The following is a 15986-nucleotide window of genomic DNA, read 5'->3' as shown; positions in this document are numbered from 1 at the left end:
GATTGGCACAAGCAACATGACAATATTTTGTACATAAAAAGAAATGCAGAGCTGGGTAGTTTCCTATTGAGAACTTTTGAAGAACATGCAGTTTGTGAATTGACAAGTGATAGGCCTCAAAATACTTAAATATAATTCTGGGGATGCTGGTGGCTTCAAACTGATAGAGAGTAGGTTTAGATTAGATATTGGAAGAAATACTTTACATGAGGGTGGTGAAGCACTGGAACCAGTTGCCCAGAGAAGTTGTGGATGACTCATCCTTGGAAGTGTTCAAGAGCAGGTTGAATGGGGCCCTGAGAAACCTGGTCTAATGGATGGTATCCCTGCCTGTAGCAGGGGGTTTAGAATTAGGTGATCTTTAAGGTCCCTTCCAACCCAGGCCATTCCATCATTCTATGATATCTCTTTTTCTAGGCTTTTTTTTTTTAGCATAGTTAGAGTGATTCAGAGGTCCCAGAGGAGACATTTCATAGAAAACAGACATCTGAAATGCATTTGTAAATGTCAAACCCTGGCCCCATTAGTGACAAAAAATTCAACAATTTCATTTGAATGGTGTGATTCGTCTAGGGAGAGTAATGACATGCAAGTTGTCCATAGCCTCAAGACTTCTCACAGTGCTGGTATGTCCAGTTGTGCTACATCCAGTGATCAGTTTATTAAGGGGGCTTGGAGATAAATTAATTATTTAAAATTACAATAAATTGAGAATTCAGTCTTCCCTCCCTTAATAGATATAATGTTCTTGTGATTACCATTGGATCCTCAATACCAGATATTGTCAAACTCTTATCTGAAAGATGTGTTTCAGAAAACCTTAAATTGAAATAAATAAAGCTTATAAATCACAAATTACTTTTAAGTAATTGTCCTTGTTTCAGCCAAGGACAGGGTTAATTTTTTGCCATGAGGGAGCCTGGAGCCATGGGAGCATGACCAAGACCCTAATGTTATTTGATACCATCTCATGTGAGGGAAAGGGGCTCTGTCTCTTCTGAGAAGAAGGGCTTTCCTTCAGGTGGAGCAAGCGTAGTGGACAGAGCAGTGGGCGACACTGGTCCTGGCTGGAGGGAGCAGTTTGGATGGCATGGCTGCAGTCAGGCCAACCTCCACACTCTCTCTTTTGTACTCTTTTGTTATTAATATTGTTGTCACTGTTACTGTTCATTTTTTTAATCTCATTGCTGTTTCCAGTAATTTTTTTAATCTCAACCCATGACCTTTGCCTTTTGTGCTTTCAGTTGGAGGGGGAGGGGAGTGGCTCGTGGTCTTTGTAGCAGCAGTAAATCACGACAGTAATGCAGAACTCTGTAGTGTTGAGCAGGTCTATTGGTAGTGACTTTGATTGGCTTATCCAGGCATAAATGTCCAACACAGATTACTGTAAAACATGTTACTGAAACAAAAGAAAGCTAGGCTTGGCTTGGAGGAGAGCAATTACGCTCCCTGTAATGACTGTTGGTGGTACAGTGGTATGTTCCAAACTTCTATGAGATCCAAATTCTTACGTGTTTCCAGCTCTTCTTGTTAATTGGAAATTGATACATATAAGGGTGCTGAGAAGTCTGCCTGGATTTAAAATGATCTAAAGAATACTACCCTGAGCATAAACAACCATGAGTAAGTGACAATATAAAAAACACTGTCTGGCTGTGGCACATTTATCCATTAAAAAGGAATATATTCAGGTTCTTTCTGTTAAACAAGAGATGGCTAAGATTTGAATAAGAAAGAGATTTGAACAAGCCCAGTATATGATTCAACCTTACCTTCACAAATATTAATGATAGCCAGGAATGAAAATTGGAATCTGCAATCAGTCAGTCCATACTCAAGGGAACAAGAATATGATTAAAATCATTTCAAGTCCAGGACTATACACACATTTATTTTTACAGTCTCACTGGCTACCAACCAAAAGCAAAACTAGGCCCCAGCTATGTGCCCTCCATAATTGCGGCTCTGCTGCTTATCAGTGACAACCCATCAGAAAAGGAAAGTTCCCATCTGGCAGAGGTTTTCTGAATTACCTGCAGGGAAAAGAAGACCTGAGTAGGAAAAGATCCTAAACAAAATATAGCCCTCTGTACTTGAATCTGCCATGTAAGTTGTCAGCTGGGGTAGGGCTATATGACCTCTCGAAGGAGGAATAGATATTGAATTATTTCTTCATCACATATAAACCTGAGGAATTGTTAAAGCTCTGAAGATACTTTTGCAGAAACAATTGATAAAAATTCTTGGTTGCCATTTCTATAGTTTTGGGAAGATTTCATCCCCAAGGGAAATTAATCAAGCCACATTAATACATACTCAGAAGACACACTGACATCTGGTAAAGTGATCGCTCATGTCATTCCACAAAAGCTTTCTCTGTTAGAACAGTCTTTCTTAAGCCACTACTAAACTTCTCCTCAAAAGTGGAAAGTCTCATAGGATAAATCTTACCGGTCATAGAGACTTTGTCTCTGGGGTCTGACAGCTGTTTTCTGGTTGTTCTTAGAATATTACTACTTCAATTCTGTGTACTTTAACTCCAAGATTTCAGTGTGACTTTCAGATATCCACCATAAAGCCCTAAGTTTCCACTTTTATGTTTCTTCATTTTAGAGCTGAAGTATTCTCTTCAGTTCCCAGTTTTTAAAATAAGCTACTAAAACGGAAAAGGCTACCTACTCCAAGAATAGATGTGTATATATCTTATCCAAAGTAGGTTAACTTCTACCCAAAGAGTTTATTGGCATTTGAATTACCACACTCTCTCTTTGCTGGATGGCAAGTGACTCACTCTGAATTACTGTACATCAGGATGTTGGAGCTGTGTGTAAAGTTGTTCTATTCTTCAGTTCTGTCCATTTTTTTTTGTTCTAAATTTAAAACTTGCATTTCTTATATCCAATTTTAGTTGTGTAATACTTGGAATATTTCTTCTTTCTCTAGAAAAACTTTATAGGAATAATTCAGGAAAGCTGGAGAGGACAGCATTGTGGAAGACCATGCTACCTGAAACAGAATACTGTGAAACATTTAATAATAACTTTACTAGAGTCTAGACAGTGTTGAAAAGTAAAAAATTTGTAGAGCAAAAATAGGCGTGTTTACCTGGAAACTTGTTACAGTATTTGTTGTTTCCTGAAAAGAAGGTTCATGCAGACATTTATGTGAGAAAATTATTTTACCTGGCCCAACTGTTTATTTTAGTTTTGAAAATGTATCTCCACTGGATTCTGAAATTCATTTCAATGCAAGTTGAAGGAAAATGACTTTACATTTTATGAATATAGAATAATCTAGAGGATTTTATAATGAACTTGGATGCTTTTTTTTCTGTCTGTGCTGGAGTGATTCTATATTAACATAGATATCACTCACTCAACTGAGTTGTATTACTGTCTGTTTTATCTCAAAAATGACAGACTAGAGGATGGAAGAACAGTTCAAGAATACCTATGGCAAATGCAATGCCAACCTTCATCAGCTGTGACAAATATGCAGTACTACACTACCAACCTTTTATGTGCTGTAAATAAACCCACATCCTCTGTTTTGCCTAACTCCTTCGAGATACCACTTCCCTCAAGTGGGAAAAAACCACAGTCCTCAGGTTCTCAGCAATATTTGCAGATTGAAATGTGCTTATGGATCTTACTGTAGCCTACAACTAGGTTCAATGACCGGATCGATGTATTTTACTGTTGCACTCTGCTTTATCCCATCCTTTTCTTGAATTGCCATCTATCTCTTCTGGGTAGGGACATTCTGGATACAAACAGGAATCCTCCATCTTTATAGTGCTGATGGCAGTAGTAGCATTGATACAGCTGTTCCTGTACAAAGGATTAGCCATTTTTTACCTTGAGCTTTGGTTTGGGTGGTTTATTATCTTCCTAACTCAAAACTGTTTTAGGAGACTTGAAGCAATCTGTAGGATCTCAGCCTGGTTTTCTCCATATTCCAGTCTATTCCTCTCCCCTCTTGACTGCTTATACTCCAGAGAAGAGCAGGGTCCTCTTCTAGTCTCAGATACCTCAAAGGAGAGGATCATGAATGAATCCAACCCCAAAAAATGTTTCATAGTAACTTCTAGTAGACCTGAACTTGAGGTTTTCTAAGTCAGCAATATTCAGCCTCCAGGAAAAACCATAATACTTTTTAACTTCTGCTCAGAATAATTGCCACTGGTCTAATTTTTGATGTCCCAATGAGAGTAAGTAGCTAGTTGTTTACTCCTTTTACAGTGCCCACCTGAGTGCCAACACTTAATGATTACTCACTATGTGGCACCACTGTAATGACAATCTTAGCAATAACACCACTAAAACAACAATATCGTTAAATCATTTTCCCAGAGGAGATAATAGACAACGATAAAGTGAAAAAAAGGAAACTATAAATATAAATTACATTAGTCTTGGAGAATATCACTTGTTTATTCAGTAGGAAGAAAAAACAGCAATTATCAGAAACCTTTCAGTGCCTGAGGATGAAGGGTTAAAATACCCATGAACTCTACCTAACTACAGGTTTTATTTGGAAAAAATATAGACTCGGAGAGACCCTGTCCTTGCACAGCTGATATGCCCTTTCTCCTGTTTCCTTTCCCACTGGAGTAATTAGCTATGGTAGCAGTTCAAAAGTGGTTGCCTGACATTTATGATTAGAATTGATAATTCCTGAGTGCTAAATATTTCATTTATTAAGAAGTATATTTCTACTTAAAATCTCTCTTTCACATATATTTTGCGTTTATGGTTACAATTAATACCTACAAATATAAAAAAATACATGCTCCCCCTATTTTTCAGTGTGCTCAGATGACGCATTTTGTAGCACTTCAGGTCTGGTTATTTGGTTGTTATCTTTTATATAATCAATGAGAGTTCTGTCCAGCAACAGAGAGTCTTCACGCAGTACTGTGAATAGTCTCACTGAAATCAGAGCCTCATTCATCATGCTTGGTGATCATGGTTTGGTAGATCGGGCCAGACCTCATAACTCTCCACCATGCCCCCTTGGCCCTCCCCACTTCCTAAGGGTGTTTTAAAACCATTTGGAAGAGAAAAATATATATTAAATCTCTCAGAATGTTAAAAATTGTTCATATGTCAGGATTTAGCTTTTAAGGACACTAGAAGGGATCATTCGTGGACTTTATGTATAACACCATCAGTAATAGTGCCATTCAATGATACCCTCTGTTAAGTGACAACACTTGTGTTCAACTAAATTAAAGGTCTGAAAAAACATTAAGTTCTTTAATTTTTGAAGAGTGTGAGTCTTCAACTAACACATTACCTCATAATGGATTTCAATGACTAATCAACTTAATCTTGAAAATGCGTCAAGCTTTAAGTTCCAAAAATTGCTCTTGACAATATCTCTCTAAATTAGTCTTTGCTTTTGCCTACACTAATTACTGTTTTATCTATATACTATAGAACTCAGAGAGAGTTGTCAGTAATAAAATTATTAAAAATATATTGTTAGCAAGCACTTAGGTTAAAATTATTTTTACTGTAATTTTTTAATCATCAACTGTCAGTGATTTGAGTCATGCATGATTTACAATGAAATCTGCATTTCTAACTCCCGAAGGAGATAGGGTATTCTGTTAGCTTACGCTAACGAAGAGTACTCCAACAAGTCTTTGGGATTATGAAGTGGAAGCCTACCTACCCAGCCATAAATTATAAGCAGTCTCATTAATTTATTTCAGGTATGCACATGAAGGATTTTTTATAACCACAGTTGATGTAAGGCAGGTAGAGTGCCTAGCAGCATGCAGGGATTCCAGAGAGGCTTGTGATCTTCTTATCCTGCTGTGTTCAAAGTTTCAAGGATTGTCTTGAAGCACATGTTTGATGGATAGCATACAGTGCTCCTCCATCCGGCACTGTGAGTCATCGCATTGTGTATTGTACAAGTTAATTCAACTTCCACAGACCAGCATATCCCACACAGAGACCTAAGGGTTTCTTTTTCCTCTCTCTAAGGACAAACTTTCTAATTCTACTTTATATTCTTTGTCCAGAGCTTCTGAAGTGGAATAGAGTTCCAAATGGAGAGATGGTGACTTGACTCTGCTTTTTTTTCCCTTCACATGAAGAAATAAGCCTTGATTAATGATGAGTTTCTGTTCACAGTGTTCTTTCTTTTAAAAGGCAAAACCTGTTCTCTGTGTGTATGGAAAACAGAAGATTGACAGCCCTGGGAGACTGAAAGCCCCCTGTTTATCCCCAGTACAGATACAGCACAACTAGCAAAAATGCAACTTTCCATAAGATATCCTATCAATGTATTTCAGCAGTAGTCTACATAGCCAGGGAAACATTCAGAATTCTAGAAGTCACTGTAGTTATTCAGCTTATGCGATGCTTTGTCTTTGCCAAAGCTACTGACCACAGCAATGGCAGTTTCTGTGATCTGGATGACTGAGAACATTTGCTTTATTTGAACAGTCATCACACTGTAGCAACTTTCATTTAAGACTGATTTGGTCTGAATTTGAACCATATTTCATAGACAAATACCTTAATGTCTTGTATCCAGTCATGTGAGCCTTTCAGCTACTCTGAGTGTCCCTTCCCTTAAAAGGAAAAGAAAGAGAGGTTATTTTTTGCATTTTTTTGAATGGGGAGGGGAATCTTGGCTGATCACATTCATTTCAGTACTTTGGTGCCTCTTTGAAACTGATGGGAATGTACCATGAGTGACTCTTCTTGCACAGCTATAAAATTAAGTGAGTTTGGAAGGAATTGCAGGCAGAGCAACCTGAACGTATGAGTGTGAATAAGAGATTATTTACACAGTGATTATTGCAAAAGATTTCTACAGTTGCATATTAGGAGATTTATAGATCGTAAAATGCCTTAGTACCATTTTGGGAAGTGGTATGCCAGAGATGAAAATTATTGGTTTCTTAGCACATTCCTGTTTCAAGGAAGCCAAAGTTAAATCATCATTCTGTGGTGGGGACAGGAAAAGGAACACATTGGCTAGATATATGGCTGTCCTAGGACAGCAGGCATTGGTGAGGGAGAAAAGAACCCGCAGAAGAAAGGTGACCAGAAAAACACCTCCAGACTTTTCTTAATGTCCTATGCCTGGCGCTTAGTACTCAGAAACTGAGTTTAAAATTACGAGACTGTCATGAATTTTGGTCAGGGATCTGCTCAGGCAGCCCAACTGAAATACACCTTTTCTTTTTTTTTCCACTGAAAATAAGGTTCTGTTGCAGCCTGGTGCAAGGAATTCAGCAGTTGCAGAAGTTACTGAGGGGACATTTGGTCTTTGTGAACATGCAGTGAAGTGCTACCTTGCACTACTACAATGGTAGTATATGATTAATATTGCAATTAATATCTCATGTTTCTCCCCTGTGAACCCAGACACTGAGCTGTCTGAAACTTGATTCAAGAGATCTTGCTGCAGCTGCAGTGTTCTTGGTACAAGTCCCCTGTGCTTTTATAACACTGTAACTAATATTTCAATGCTATGCTATTCCCAAAGTTCCCAAATCTTATTTCATCTTTTTTTTCTTTCTGTTTTTCCACTTTCTAGAAATAACATTTTCTTCAAGGATGTGAATATTCTCTCCATGTCAGTGAAGGTCTGCCTAATGCTGAGCTCTCATTTCTGTATTTCCCCTCTGAATTCTAGAGCATGACAGCAATTCCCTCAGTTCTACGAGACAAGGAGGGAACTAATACCATGAAAGATTGAAAGAGTTTGGGCCATTGAAGGCCCTTTACAAAATCTTTTCACCCCAGCTCTAGAATCTGTACAAGCCCAAGCATTTCACATATATGCCTGATGAAGAATTTTAACTCTGCTTTTGTGTCCTGTTGGATTTCAAGAACACTGATGAGCTTCCTGAAAGCACATTTAGTAATTTGCAAAAAGTGCAAATTCAGGATACCTTGGGGTTTGGGGTTTTTTTTGTAAGTTTGCTGAGGGTTTAACTCATCAGATACAGTTTTTTTAATGTTTCCCTGAGAAATATGCAAGATACAGGCTGTAAGTTTTCTCTCCTACCAAAAGGAGTTTTTTAACTTCTTGGATGGCCAGTACAAGTATCTTCATGCCTCATCTATGAACACCATATCCTATCAGAAAATCTCTTCTCCCAGTAACTGAGAAAAGTATTTGATCTGTTTGCAATTTCATGTACTATCATGTGATAACAAGACTGTTATTTGGAAAAACTCTGTTCATTTTCATTTTTAGAATTGCAGTGCTTACTTAGTTGTCTGTTTAAACGTTCTTTGGTCCCCAAGGCCATTTTTAAATAAAGCCAAACTCAGTAACAAGTATTTTAATGCTTTATTTGAATTGCTTTTAGCATACAAAGTGTTTTGTTATTTGCAAACTTTTCTATTGGTTCATTTAAAAATTCAGAAACAAATTTAGTTCAACTAGCATCATCTGAAGTGTATGTACTTGATTTTTACATTCATTTTGTCAGCTATATATCCCCCATACCATATGGTATGATACTTTCAGAGAGAAGCTAAGTGTTTTCTACACAGTAATTGTTTTTATTTCTATTAAAAGAGAAAGGCACAAATAATAGGTACAGAGAAGGTATGCAATCTTTGGCATGTCACTAAATCCTTGATGTCTATTAAAACCCTAAACTTGCAATTCCCTTGACAAAGCACATAGGAAGGCCTTTCTCCATCTGCTGTTTTTGCTGATGAGATGCCAAATATCTTTACAGATACTCTCATAGAAAAGGAAGGAAATACAATTACAGAATCAAGCTTTTAAAAACACCATTTAAGGAGAAAAAAAACCAAGGTAAAGTGATTTTATATGTATGAAATCACCTCAGAGATTGATTACAAATTATGTTCCTTCACAGTGTAAAAGAGTGATAACTGATTTTTATGTAGTCATGTAGATGATGTTTGAAATGTCCGTCATTCTCTGCTAATTCAGCTGTCCTCTTGCCTTAAAACTCACAGTTTAGAACAGAATAAGAAAACAGCTTTTATCAAGTTTAAACAAATCTAGTAGAAGTAACTGAACATGAATATTTTAATGAGAGGACCAGTGCTTTAAATGCTGTGAAAATGTGAAATCTTAAAATCATCCTAAATATTTGCCTTAGCCTCATCTAAAACAGTTTTATACTGTGGCATTGTATTTTAGATATAGGCATGGAGATGTGCTTTCAAAACAACAGCAAATTGTTGAAAAAGGCACGCTACTTGTTTTGCTCATTTGTAATGCACTGGTATGGAATTAAAGCATTTCCTTAGAGACTGAAATGATAATTATACCCTTATTTGCAAATACGTCTAAACCGAAATGTCCAGAGCCAGTCAGCTGACATATTTTGACATTTTTATTGATTTTTTTTTTCTTTTTTTTACAGAGAAGTTAATGTGACAAACAGGATTCAAGCAGCTTTAGACAGGAATTTCTTTCATATTCACAACCATTTGCTTGAATTGAACTACAATCTTAAAAGCATCAAGTTGCTGAAAGAGTGTCTATGAAAATAAAACTGCCTTTGTGTACCACAGGTGATACATTTTTTTGTGCTCTCAAATATAGGTGTAAATTGAAACAGAGTAAAACTAGCAAGAGCAAACAGGAAAAGAATTAAAACACTATGTCTTTGTTGTTTCATTTTCTTTACTATGGAGTACAATCAATACTTTACAACAGGGTTAATACGGTCTCTTCAAACATGCTATTATTCTTTCAAAATAGCACAATAACTTTGTTAGTTATGCTGTCTGCAGTCTTTCCAACGTGACAGGATTGTGTGGGTGTTCGGATTGTAAGTAATTTTCTTGGTGCCCTCTGTTGCAGTATTATTTGTGAGTGCTAACAATAGCAGCCAGCACCACACAGCTGCACCAAATTGGAGTGGTGGAAGTTCTAATTCTGATTAGTATAATTAACACAAACAAAAAAATGTCCCACACTGAGAGACTTACTGTTTCTGCTTAGTAGTTATAATATTCAGATTCCACATCTGCCAGTACTTTACTGTTCCAGTGAGGTTGTAGTGGTTGATTTCTTTTTTTTTTCTTCAGTGACATTCAGGTGCACTGAAAGGTTATTTTAAAATATAGCCTAGAGACTGATCTGGTAACTAGATGTTTGTATTCCTTCTCATACCTTATGTTTGCAAAGCATCTGTTTTGTAAATAAATGTGAGTAAGCATTGGCCCCGTTTGGTGTAACAGTACCTCCAGTTTTTGTTTTGAGATGAATTCTGTGTTCGTAAGACACGAGGAGAGATTTTTTTCCTTTGCAAGAGAATCAAGATGACCAAGTTCGGAAATAATCATTGTGGCCAGCTACAACACCGTGTCGAGCACCTCAATCAAATAGCCAATGGCCAGCCTATGTGAGAGGAGGAAGAACACTATCGAAATTACTTTTTGATGAGATTTGAATATCTTAGAGACTCAGTTCCGAATTGGATTGGATCCCAAGGACTATCACCTACATAACTTTGTCAACATCCTAATCCTGGGCAAAAATCTTAATTTTCTTTCTTTTTTTTTTTTTAAACTTGGTCAAGTCTAACTATCTCCTAACTATCTCCTCATCACTATTTGCTTTCATAATCCAGAGTGCCAGTATCCTGACAGAACAGTCTTTCATTTGTCTTTGAATACACATATCACCTTAGTAAAAGGGCAGAAATGTGATGTACTTACTTACAATGAGAAATATCTTAGCTGCAAGTAGCTGCATTCATGTAGCAAAGTGCAACTCAGCTCTACTTTGCTATGCAAAGGTATGCTCAGTAACATTCAGTACCACTGAATGTTAATGTTACTTATATGGCTGGTCCCAATGGACAAAATATGGCAGAAATCATAATCTAAGAGGCAATTACTTAACACAGAAAGGATAAATGTGTTGGCTGGTGCTTATTAAAATGGAAGAACTGAGTAAAATGTTATCTTTTGCAATTGAGTCAGTGTTGGGCAATCCAGACTGATTCACCTGCCAAAGTCACAAGTGGTCATATCTGCACAAAGTGATAATTTTTCTATCCCTTTTCTTGTCAAGATTGAGTCAATCATCATGTGACAGACCACCCATGTGTAAAAAGATATATGTCTGGCGGGAGCTGATATGGGACCTGCAGATGGGTTTACTGGCTTTGAAAGGCAAGTAATTTTCCAATAATACTTCCTGTAGATGATAATGCTCTGATACTTTTCAGATGAACAGTAATTAGGCCATTATTTGAGGTCTTAGATACTGCAGCTGATAACTGTGTAAGTTATAGTCTTTTTCTAAATTGTCCTTTCATCTTTCAGTCTGGCTTCATGTCGGATACACCACTGAATGAATCACATTAATTAATAGTCAACTTATTAGCTGCATGAGTTGTTTGTAATTTCTTCTCTCTACATTAGCTTAACCTCAGATATCCATTATTAATAGTAAACTGTTTTATAGAAGTACCCACTTACAGCTAGGTACTGTGCAAATATGTATAAAAACACAAACCCACAAAGCATAGAAGCTAAAGAAAGATAGAATTAATGACCTCATTACTCCAGTTTGAATCTCTGTAACAGCAGGTGATTCTCAACACTGGAATTTTGTTTCTGCAACTTACCTCTTACTTAGATGTTTCTCATTCTCTATATCTGGTTCAAAGAATATGTATTTCCTCAAATATTTTTAAATGAAACAAGTATAACATTTGTAGTAGTCTTTCTTTGTGTAAAAGGATCTAACTTCAGCACTTACAAATTACTAGATTTGATATGTCACAAATGTACATTGCTCAGTTATAATATTCTGAAATATTCATTTGAGGTCCAGTAGTTCATTTCTGCTTCTTTCCAAGTTTTTCTTACGTGATCATTTTCCCATAAGTACTTAGCAAAAATCAGATGATCTGAACTAGAATAAGTAGTTCTTGGTATGGATCTCATGAAAAATGAAATATTCCCCAGGAACTACAGAGAAAAGAGTTATATATAAAGAAAGAAGGAATTAAACATACAGAAGAATTAAAAGTGTACAAGTATCAGTGAATGAATAAGTATATGTTCTCATACACACATTTTCTTCCTAGGAATTTTGAGACACTTGGGAGTAAGAAATTGAGATGTTTGCAAGAGTCTTCTGAAGGATGTAAATAGATAGGTCACCATAAAAATCTGAGGGGACCCCTGGTGGCCTAGTGGTTAGCATGCAGGACTCTCACCGCTGCAACCCAGGTTCGAATCCCAGTTCCCCGGGCAGATGGAGCTCGTTAGCCCTGTGAGGCCATCCATCTATGAGAAGGTCACTCTAAACAAAACCTACGTCCTGAGGACCTCACTGCCATTGTCCAAGCTTGCTTGGCCCCGGCAGATGAACCTTAGGATTAAAGGGTGGGCTCAGTTCAGCGCATGCTGTGTCTCACCTAAAAAATCCATTGCGCAGGCTGGAAAGGTAAAAGACCTTTCCCAAAATCTTCATTCGCGAAGACTGGCCATTATAAAAATCTGAGAACTGAAAGAAAAGAAAACAGCTTACCAGGTTTTCCAGATGGTTGGGAGAAAATGAAACAGCAGCAAACAGCAGAAGTTGGGAAGGGTGGAAGAAGATGAGGGCAGGGCAACAGCCTCTGGCTTTTTTCTACTGTGGAGATGGGTGTCCAGTGAGGATTGAAGACCTCAGAACAAAGAAGACAGGAATGAGATCAGTCCCAAGGGGCAAGGTCTGGAGAATTTCACCTGGGATAAAAAAGGAAGGCAAACAGTTGAAAAGACCTGTTCTGACAGAGTACTTTAGGAGCAGAATAGGACATGCAGACAATAGCTGAGGTGAACACTATAGTGGTGGGAGAGCCCTGGATGAAGAATTGCCCTTCTAAAGCACTATGTAAAGAGTTTGTTAAGATAATATTTATGTATGGTTAATCAAGGGAATTGCAAGCCTGACTCTGTATGTCAAGTGTTTGCACTGCCTTAACCCACAGAAACTTCCTGACTGGCTTTTGTGTTCGTGTTCACCCCCAACTGGGGATATCCTTGGTCCAGAGGAGGTAAAAGCATTAGGTGAGAAGTGTTAAAATGCCTCTAATTACACTGCATTTACAGTTACAGTTAGCCTGATAGAAGTCATAGCATTAAAAAAATCCAACAGATAAACACAAAATATTCTCATGTTTTTTGGGGTTTTATTCTCCTTAAGTGACTGACCGTTTGCATGGACATAGCTAACTGGAGCAGAAAGATATCAGCACTTCTCACTACCTGCTTCTGAATACTAATAGAAGATAACTGTGTGTTCTTTACTTCACCGTAGTATATGTAGGTAAGTCTTATCTAATAGTCACCTGAAGCAGGCCAAGTTTGCAGGGACGCAAGCGAGGCATGTCCCCGTGATCCACACTACTAGACCTGTAGAGGGCCATGAGGTGTCTTAAAATACTTCATCCATTTTCGAGTGAGTGTATCTCTGTGTCTTACACAGGACTTGCAGTGGTGGAATATTTTCTGCCTTGTTCCTCTTTCAGTCTTGCAACAGTGAGTAATACATAACTTTAGACAGTACTAGTAAAGATAGAAGAATAAAATTGTACATAGTATGCCATATGCTGATTTGCAGCTAGGATGCAAACCTTGCCTTCAACAACATCTGTGTGAAACAGCTCTGCTATCCAGCTGCCATCACAGTTTTGTCTTTGGAAAAGGGAAAATGTTTCTACATCTGAGTTCATTTGATGTATACACTCCGGGGGGGCCAGTTCTAGCATTATGTTTCCTGAAAACTTATGCCAATCACAAGTAAGACTTCAGATTTACCAGTAGAGCTTGTTATATAGAATGTCATTGTGTTAAATATTTGGTGCAGGCTTTCTATGAAAAAAATAAATTGAATATTTACTGTTGCATAAAACTGACTAGTGAATTTTGTGGTTTCATAGAAAGGAGAAAATTCTTTAGTAAGTCAATTAACTGAAAAAGATTGTGAAAAGTCATGACCTTTCCAAACCCGAGGTTTTTATACTGAGAATAAAAATATTATTATGTATTATGTATCATAGGGAGTAGTGTTAGAATTACCTCAGAGGTAGGTGCCATAGCTCTGTGGTTGAGCTGTTCACAGGATTTCAGTGGTTTTGTTGGTTTGGTGGGTTTTTTTTTTTACATGTGTTTTTTCACAAATGTGCCATTTCAACATAACATTTTGACAGAGGCTCACACATCATCATTATTGCATTATCAAAGAAGAGTTCCAAGCTCAATTCTCTTTTCTGGTGACTCATAGCAAATGATTTCACACACCCAAATTTCGCATATCTGAATTTCACAGATTCAAAAATTCAGAGGTTCCTAAATTATCTGGACATTAAAATGTACAAGATGTCCTTTGTCCCGTGTTAGATTTGTAGCTAATGGACTCATACCTGCTTTCAGAGTCAAAATGTATTTAACTAAGTCCAAAACTCATATAGTTCACATGGAAATATTCAGAAAGTGCTTTTACCCTGTAGGACTGGAATCACATTTTTAAGATATATTTTTAAGTCATTACATTAAACTCATTTCATAAACTATGAGCAGTAGAAAAGTCAGAGGTATGCCTGGAGTTCCTCTTTCCAAAAGGTGCAGTAAGAGAGCCACTGCTCCTCTGTCCTCTTCCAGAAAAAACATATCCAGTTTTTCTGCTTACTGCCCATGATCCTTATTGCAAACTGTGCTGGTTTAAAGGTAAACCAGTAGGAGAAATGAACGCAACTCAAAAAAGATATGTCAGAATTACAATTTAATAAAAATAATACAATAAATACAATTATACGGACAAACAATTGGTTTTAACGCACAAAACCCAGATGTATAACCCAGCAGCCTGGGGCAGGAACAGAATGATGTTTGTTGGCCCCCATGCTGAGCCCCATGTAGTCCCCTGAGTCCAAAGTAAAAGGAAAGGAAAACCTGTTGGTGAGAGTGCTGGTCACAGTCTGGTCAAGAGTGGTGGTTGCGGTCCGGTTGAGGTTCTGATCCTCCTCTGGATCCAACAAGTGGACCCAGAAGTCCCAAGACCCCAAGATTATATACACTCAGGTTCGAGTGGGAATGCCCAGTACCTCCCCCAGGGCAGGGGGTTCCACAATGGGTGATTGTGAAATCTGAGATATTTTTGGGATCCTTGATGGCCCGTTAGCAGACATGACCCCTTAGGCTGTGTTTGGAGGTGCTAATGACTCCCCAGAGGGAGTCATTACTCCCAGAGGGGAGTCATTACACCTGAGTCATTTGTGTGAGGAGAGGAACATCCTCCTATCTCACAGGCTTCCTGACATCCAGTTTATAGCTTTAGGGGTCAGCTGTGCAAATGGTCTATTGTTAACAGTTTCTGGGAAATGACACAGAGGGTGTAGAATACCCAGTTTGGGTTACACCCACACAGTAATGAACTGGTCCCGACTGCTCTAACTAGGACAAAAGCAGTTATGCCATGCATGTTTATATGTCTTTCTTTGCATGCTGTTTTTTAGGATAATTCAAAAGAAAAGAAAACAAAACAACCAAACAAATGAAAAACAACCTCAAACACAATTAGTTATTTTTTCTTAAGCTAAATTCACCTTGTGCCGCAGTTACTATTCAGATATCCATTTATTAAATGGAGCTATGCTAGGGATATTATTTATTTTGTAACTGCAGGTCAAACAAAACTGTATTAGTGTGGTTAATGGGATGCGTTAGTAGTATCATAGCATCTCAGAGACTTGTCATGAGTTAGAGCTATGTGGTGTCTCATGCTACATCCTCAGTGCATGGGAAAACAATCCCTCCTCCAAAGATGAGGTGGTCTAGGATGAAGGACACCAAACATGTACAAACAGTTCTACCTGTAAAAGGAAATAATGTCTCAGTGACTGAACATCAGATACCCAGATGCTTTTGAGGATACCTTCATACAAAAGAAATATTGAAACTGCTTACGTACTTTGAGTTCTGGTTTCCACATCCTCTGGAGAGGAAAAATGGCTTGGA

The sequence above is a fragment of the Neopelma chrysocephalum genome, unplaced genomic scaffold (assembly GCF_003984885.1).
Source record: "Neopelma chrysocephalum unplaced genomic scaffold, ASM398488v2 Primary Assembly neopelma1_23, whole genome shotgun sequence".
Classification (NCBI taxonomy): domain Eukaryota; kingdom Metazoa; phylum Chordata; class Aves; order Passeriformes; family Pipridae; genus Neopelma; species Neopelma chrysocephalum.
The sequence above is the reverse complement of the archived record's forward strand: the minus strand, read 5'-3'. Positions refer to the sequence as shown.